The sequence below is a fragment of the Oxyura jamaicensis genome, chromosome 5, assembly GCF_011077185.1.
Source record: "Oxyura jamaicensis isolate SHBP4307 breed ruddy duck chromosome 5, BPBGC_Ojam_1.0, whole genome shotgun sequence".
Taxonomy (NCBI): Eukaryota; Metazoa; Chordata; class Aves; order Anseriformes; family Anatidae; genus Oxyura; species Oxyura jamaicensis.
The window spans coordinates 61,016,652-61,023,921 of NC_048897.1; the positions used below are offsets into that span (position 1 = coordinate 61,016,652).

Here is a 7,270-nt window from a genome sequence, read left to right on the forward strand (position 1 = left end):
GAATTCCACTTGGTGTGGCTTGCCCTTAAGACAGACTTTGCTCGGTTTATCGCTGCGGTCAGAAATTTTGCTGCCATGGACTACTCTGTTTAGAAACTTATGCAACTCAAACGCCAGTGCAAGGAATAGCAAGAGATCACAAACAGAAAGATTTTACTAACCTTGCCAATGAGGTTTGTAGGACATCGACCGGATTTCTCCCCTCCTCTGTGCAGTAGAGGTTAAACTGATCTCCATTCCTATGCATTTTCCTGTACATATGTGAAGAAAAAAAAAAAGGGTATCACTAATGCAGCTAATTCTCAATATCTTGAAGCAATTGACAAGTACATGAATTAACTCATCACTTTATATCACTTGAGGCAAATGTGCTATTTGGAGTACCTCTTGGTAAGAATAAGCAATTTAAGATCCATTAGTGTTTGGAATATTCTGCTTCGTTAAAACCACAGTCATCCCTAAATGTAAATGAGTGGAGAAAAAGGGCTATCAACCTCTTGGTTGTACTAGACAAACTTAAAAACTCTCTATATTGCAAAGTAGGTTCTCATATAAAAGGTTCTCATATAAATACAAAAGAGGACTTAGGTTTCCCCAAAAGAGGGCTTCCTGCCTTGCCTTCAAGTTTTAGACTTAGACTTATTAAGTTTGAAAACTACAATGCAGACTGAGGGGAGGAAAGTTGTTCCGGCAGATAGCACTTAAGTTTCAAGTTTTTAATATCATTCCAGGGTGGTTTCGTAAGACATCGTGTCTATATTGTATTCTGCTACTAACAAACCAAAATTCTTTCTCCTGATAATGACCACAGTGCCTAAGATTATGGGAGAGCTGGAATTATTATTTTTAATAATAAATACTTATCTTTTGTTTTCATTCAAAATTTCCAAATCATTCAGGGCCCCCTTGCCCTGGGCTTGACCTGAGGAACTTTTAGATTAAATCCTTTTTTTTTTTTTTATTTATGATAATTATGTCCTTATATGATCTTATAAATCAAATATAAAACCATTAGTTTCAGATTTTAATCAGACTTGTGATATATCTACAGTGCACTGAACAAAATATAGTATTATAGTATTTACAATGATTTGCTCAATAATTACGGTGACAGAACAAGGAAAGAATCCTGAAATACTTCTAGAAAAAGTGTTCTTTTTGTCCTTAGCTCAGTTAAATTCAAGTCTCAAGAAGTTCCTCAACTTAAAAAAGCTATTTTTGTCTAAGCAGTGAAGGTAGGGATGTTACAGGAGTCACAGAGATTTCTGGAAAAACGAAGTCCTTTCACAGCGGTGCCTAATTTAGTCTTAAGTCTTTTCCAAAAGTTGAAATACACTTTCAGGGCACCAGACCTTACAATTCAAAACTGGAATGCCTGCAGGTAACGGCTGCAGAGTGAACAAGAGATGGGTGCTGCTTCATGACTGAAGAGTGAATAGTTTGATCCGTGCTAACACAGTACAACCTGCCTTTCCCTCTTCACCAGAGGACCAGCCCAACTTTCCCTGAAGCCACGGATTTAAGTGAAACTGCCCCCTGCAGAGTAACTGGTACCAAAGGTGTCCCTGATGGGACACGGTGCTACGGGAAGGGACATACAAGGTGACTGTGTCCACACAATGCTCTTCCCGTGGAAGAACATCCCCTTGCTTCCTGCCTGGCACAATCTAGGTGCGTGTTTTGAGAGGACTTGTGCCCTGTTGAAGCAGAAAGGCAGTGCAGAGCTGAACTCACAGGCTGGTAGGCTTCTAGGCAGGTACAGCAGAAATAAAAGGTGCACTGAGCATCCGTCGTAAGAGCATGAAACACGTACCAAGAATACTGTATGGCCCCATATGTCTTAGACCAGAGTTAGATTAACTCTGAAAAATCCAAAAATAGTTTCCATAACCAAACAAAGACTGGACTCTGGTGAATCAGGATTAGTGTTCTGCAGCTGTAGGGAAGATACATTATAATTAAGCCTGCACCCTCCAGCAGATCTCTGTTGGAGGTACCAGCAGTCTTTGGCAAAAACTGGTTTGAAATCAGCCCAGCTTCCGGCTGAATAGCTCGGCTGGTGAGGAAGAAAAGCCTGTGTGTTTCTATGGCTCCCACATAGCAAAAGCTCACTTAGCATATCTGAAAATGTAGACCCAATACATCTTTATTTTCTTGCTTTTTAATTTCTCGGCAAGATTTATGATTCTGTAAAAAAAGAGGCTTATTTACAAGAACAGTTGCAAATTAACCATTAATTTTCTGTTCAAATGGATATGATGGCCACAATGCAAAATGATCCCTAAATAACAGAGTGGAAAGGAGGGTAAATGTGAAATTCCTCTGCTTTTTGCTTTTCTTGCTTACCGATAGGTGCACAGATGCAATGGTGGGCTGGAGCCACAAGTCAGAAAGAAGGCCTGGGCTGGCTAGATTGCAAGAACAGAGGTGCAAAGGCTGTTGGCCTAAAGTTGGAGGCTACGTAAGTGGGACCCTGCACCTGACTCATAAGTATTCCACATCAACATCTCTGATAAACCTCTGAAGCATTTGAACGCAGAAATAATATCAAGGGTACTTCCCTCACAGCTGAGTCAAGCTGTGACAACAGGTCCTGAAAGAGGATATTGTTACAATACTTTGTCATGTCCTCATCCTTTTTTTCATTGTCTAGTTGTTCAGGGAAGAATAGCACAGTTCTTTCATGTTGAATGGGTTTAAGGGCAGTTGGTTGTTTATTTCCCTGAAGGTATGCAGCGCCTCATGTCTCTGCATCAGAGTGAGATCAAGGTTTGTGTCAGGCAAATTTCACAGTAAAGTTATTTTTAAAATCACTTTCAGTGTTGGTGTATCCTCACTGCTAGAAATGCCCTTCTTGCCATCTCCCCATTACTGCACAATCTGGCCAACAATAGCTCAAATTTGATAGCACTCAAAGCTATAAATTTAGTCAACTGTGGGTAAAAGCTAGCTTGTTACCATGTCCTCGAGGCGACCCATTTCCACAAGCCTTCGCTTTGGTAAGGCAGGGTACAGCTGGCTTAGGGCTACCTTCCCTCCTGACCTGCTCCTTGGCTATCAGCGTCACATTCCTGCAGGTCCCAGCTCTCCCTGCTTGCAAACTGGCCCGTAGCTCCCAAATCCCAGAGTCTGTGGTGTTAGAGGTGTGCAAATTCCAAAAGAAAAACTCCCTCCAGTGACTGCTGGGGCATTCGGGCAGTGTCTGCTGGGGCATTCGGGCAGTTTCTTGGACACAGACTTATGCAGCCCAGGTCCTGAAATGAGACCTAATAGAACAGTTTGCAATTCTTAGAGCTCTCATTTTAGACTCTCTCCAAACTCAAGTGGACTTCATTGCTTCCCACTCAGTTCATATTTGAAAGAGATCTTGGCAATTCCAAGAGCAAGAAACATCTTTAAGTGACAAATAAGACTGCCCGCTTAGAGCAAAGGATGACTCCTGCAGGATGCTGCCCACATTTCCTGTTCGTGTCAGATAGCAATTCATCCAAGCAAAGCAGGTAACGACAACAAAGCCCAAACAACATGAACAACAACAAAGTGCTTAACACACAGTCATTTCAGACTAAAACAGATTTAAAAACACCCTCTGAAAGAAAACAAAGCTATTCATATTATAAGTTCTCCACCTAGGTCTCAAAGACACACTTTTATCTTCTTAAATACATACAACACTCAGCCCACTTTTCATTTTCCCAACAACTCTACAGCTGCCTCTGCGACCCGTACTATTCCTACCCGCCCTCGGACCGGACAGACCATCTCCTGCATGTCTTGGTGCCGCTGGTACGTGGGACCGTGCTTCTTCAGACGAACTTCAGGGGCTCTGGATATCAAAGTACCAAAGCCAAATCTCACAGCAGCCTCTCGAGCTGTAACCCCTGCCCTCCTGGAGCTGACTGGGACCCAGCTCATGGTCTGGCAGAGTCCCCAGCAGTGTCACTGCCGCTGCCCAGGCACAGGAGGGGGATCCTGCTCTCTCCAGATGGCCTGCGTTTGCTGTACAGCCAAGGGACGTGTTCTGCTAAATGGCAGGCTGTCTGGCTGGAGGCTTGCAGGCTGGTACAACCTAATGGGACTGGGTACTGCCATGCATCTGCACACTGTTTCCACGGATTGCAACAGTGATCCTCAAAGGCAGGCCAACTATTCACTGCTGTGACCAGGTACAGCTGTATTTGCAAGCTGCTTTTTCTACTTTTGTTATTGGCATTTTCAATTAGAAAACCCTGTCATTGCTTTCTTCACTGCCTGTGTGGATACCCACTCCTTTTTTTTTATTATTATTATTATTATTTTTTTTTCCAGCAACATGGTGGCAAAAAATTCTCTAGCCACTTCACAATACTAATTGCAAAGCTCTCACTTGTTTCCTTATAGCAAAAAGCTGTCTGTGCTCACACTGGTAAAGACCATATGCTAAGAAATCTACTGTTGCTTTTGTGCCCCATATAGCATTTCTCTTTCTTCCCTTAGGGAGGAGCAGTGACGAAGAGTCCCCTTACTTTGTGTTAGGAGGTGGAAGCACTTACTGTGATAATAGTGTCGCCTTTCCCAAATACGCCAAGAGACAAAGAACTCCAAGCTAGTCCAACTGTAGAGGTTGAAATGGATTTATAAAAATATCTGTCTTTATTTATTTATTTGTATATACATTTCTCCTTCTCGTATCTTTTTTCTCCCTCTGGTAACCTGATATTCCTGCAAGTCTATTCCTTTGTTGCATTTTGGCTTCACTTCCTGTCAAATTATTTCATCTTATTTAGCTTCACCTGTCAAAATACATGAGCTAATTCTCTTTGTGAAGACCTGCCACCGCTTCTTAGTCTCCAGTGACAGGATGCAGCAACTGCATCCCTGCAAAGCCCGTGCCATGAAAATCACCTGGGCACCTTTACGTACACATAAGCAGAGAAGACAGGCCCAGCCTGAAATGCCTTGACCGGCTTAGCTCTGCTCTCAGGTGCTGCCCAACAAGCAACCTCTGCTCACGAGCATGGCCCTCTCACAGCTTTCGACTCCAGGCTGCAAAACGTTGGATATGTAAGTCTGACACAACGGGCACCACCGTCTACCTGAACTCATCCCTCACTAGTTCAAAAACATCCTCTAGGGAAAGTTAACTATGGATTTTGGGGAGATGATAGGTGATTTGTGCATAATGGGTGTTCTGAAATAATTTCTTACTGTATGAATCGACTGCACACTACCTGACTAAAGATAATGGCAAAGGAGTAAACTCTTTATAATACTATGATATTTATTTTTGTCATTGGTCCTGCTGTGATGCTGGGTGTTACAACTCACCTGACTCAGTGTGCAGAGCTGTGATAGCTCCATGCCACCTTGCAGCACAGAAAGTCCTTGTCTGGCTAGCCCGACGGTCGTCCAGCAAGTCATTATTTGCACTTGGAGTGGCGAAACACAAAGCCAGAGCATCCTTTTAGACCTCTTCGGTAAACAGATACCTCTTTCATCTCCCCCACAGAACCGAGCGAGTGAGAATTGGTATTACACAAGACTTTGTGTTGATGCTGTTCAAAGTGGTGAGTTTTATCCTTAATGTTATACTGAGGGAACACATGTGGTGACCGGTGATTGATTATCTTCACAAAGCTCATTTTCACTCAGCAGTGGTGAGTTTCAGAAGGGTGATAATAATGGATATCACTGGCTAAGTTCTCTCTCACATGTTGCCCACCATCCCATGGAAATCAAAAAGTGATTAACTCCTCTAATAGCTTTTAGGGTACACGGGAAACATCAACATGAAGTGGTAGATACTGCAAATATACCTGTAGGAGCAAAAGTCCATGATAGGCCCCCTTCAACAACAAAAACTGAGGATAATACATCTGTAAAAGAACTGGAAGAATATCTGTAAGGAAATAAGATTACTGGTAGAAACAAAACTCTCAGCAGGGATTCAGGACTTCAGCAGACCAGGGATGAACAAGGAAGCTACATCTAACCTGTGTGCTTGGAGCTTGCGTGCTTGAAGAAACAGAATTGAAGCTAGAGGCTTTGAAGGGATGCTCGACTGACCTTCCAGATGCAGGTTACACAGCCTGAATAAGGAGAAAATAGATGGCTCATGTTATCTTTTAAAATGAAGAAATACTCCTCTTTGGGAGACTTTAGTTGAGATGCTTCCAAGCATGCACCCTTCTTTGAAAGGACACAAATAAAGGGATCACCAGGGATCCAAAAACATGTGAAGGTAATACCTGGTTTTCCAGTGTCAGTTTGTCAGGAGCACACCAGGACACCATCCTCTATGGCAAAACGTGCAGTAGAGGAGTAGATTGCGGTGGCAGATGCACCCTCCTGTCTAAGGGGGACAAATTAGCAGCTTGCTCTCACTGGTAAGTGGTACCAACTGCAGAGGCAACAGTGCTGGGTTAGGGCACTGTTGTAGCTCATCCTCTCCTGCTTCCATGGAAAAGGCAGCTGCTCGACCCCCTGCCCCTGATGCATGCCTGAGCGGTGCCTCACAGGGTGCTCAGTGTCAGTAGGAAATTGGAGTAATGAGGCTCAATTAAGCAGCTCCCCATACAGTCGTGGATGAACTTGTCCCAGCAAGAGTACCTAGATCCAGTGGCTCACTGGGGTGGTCGTGTGATGTGCATCTGGTTCAAAGCCATTTGTAGGACGCTGAATATTCCTCCCAGTGGGACACACTTGCCCTTTTGAGTACCACATGCACAGGGTGTAGCCAGGGGTCCACAAAGACAGAAGATTTTAATGCCACTCCTTCCATTTTTATGCATACCTGTTTACCAAGAAGCAAGAATAGACAAAGCAGGAAAACGTCTCCACCTCCAAAAAACTGGAGAGGCTTTGGCTGGTGTAACTCTGGTTCACTTCTGCAATTAAATTTATGTATCATTTAGCTTTGCTCCCATCAGTGTGTATGTAGGACAATACTCACTTTCACAATGAGAGCCAGAACAAAATTCTGTGTCTTTTCTTCTGAAGTAAGTCTTCAGTGGAGAATGTAAACATGGTAGCCAGAATTTTTGCTGCCTTTTCCCAGCGGTATATTTCTACAGAAATATACAGACCTGAAAAGAGAAACCATTTATTCCTTTATTCCTTTTAAGAGTATTTAGGGAGGAAAAAAAGTAATGAAAAAGTCTTGTTTAAATCTACTATCATTACTTTTTTTTTTTTTTTTTTTTTTTTTTTTTTTTTTTCGGGTTTTTTTTTCACCAAATATTTTATAATAAGTGTTCCTAAAAAAAAAACAACAAAAAAAAAGAGAAGACAC

At 42.7% G+C, this 7,270-nt stretch overlaps 1 protein-coding gene across 1 annotated transcript in view; it reads right to left on the reverse strand.

Annotated features, from left to right (window-relative positions):
- Nucleotides 1-7,041, reverse strand: part of LMO1 (LIM domain only 1) — an 81,041-nt gene extending 74,000 nt beyond the window's left edge. The window contains exons 1-3 of the mRNA XM_035327929.1: nt 6,932-7,041; nt 5,973-6,068; nt 162-251 (exon numbers count right to left, since the gene is read on the reverse strand). The gene's annotated coding sequence lies outside the window, so the exon portion shown is untranslated. The remainder of the gene's footprint in view (nt 1-161; nt 252-5,972; nt 6,069-6,931) is intronic.
- Nucleotides 7,042-7,270: the final 229 nt, after the last annotated feature.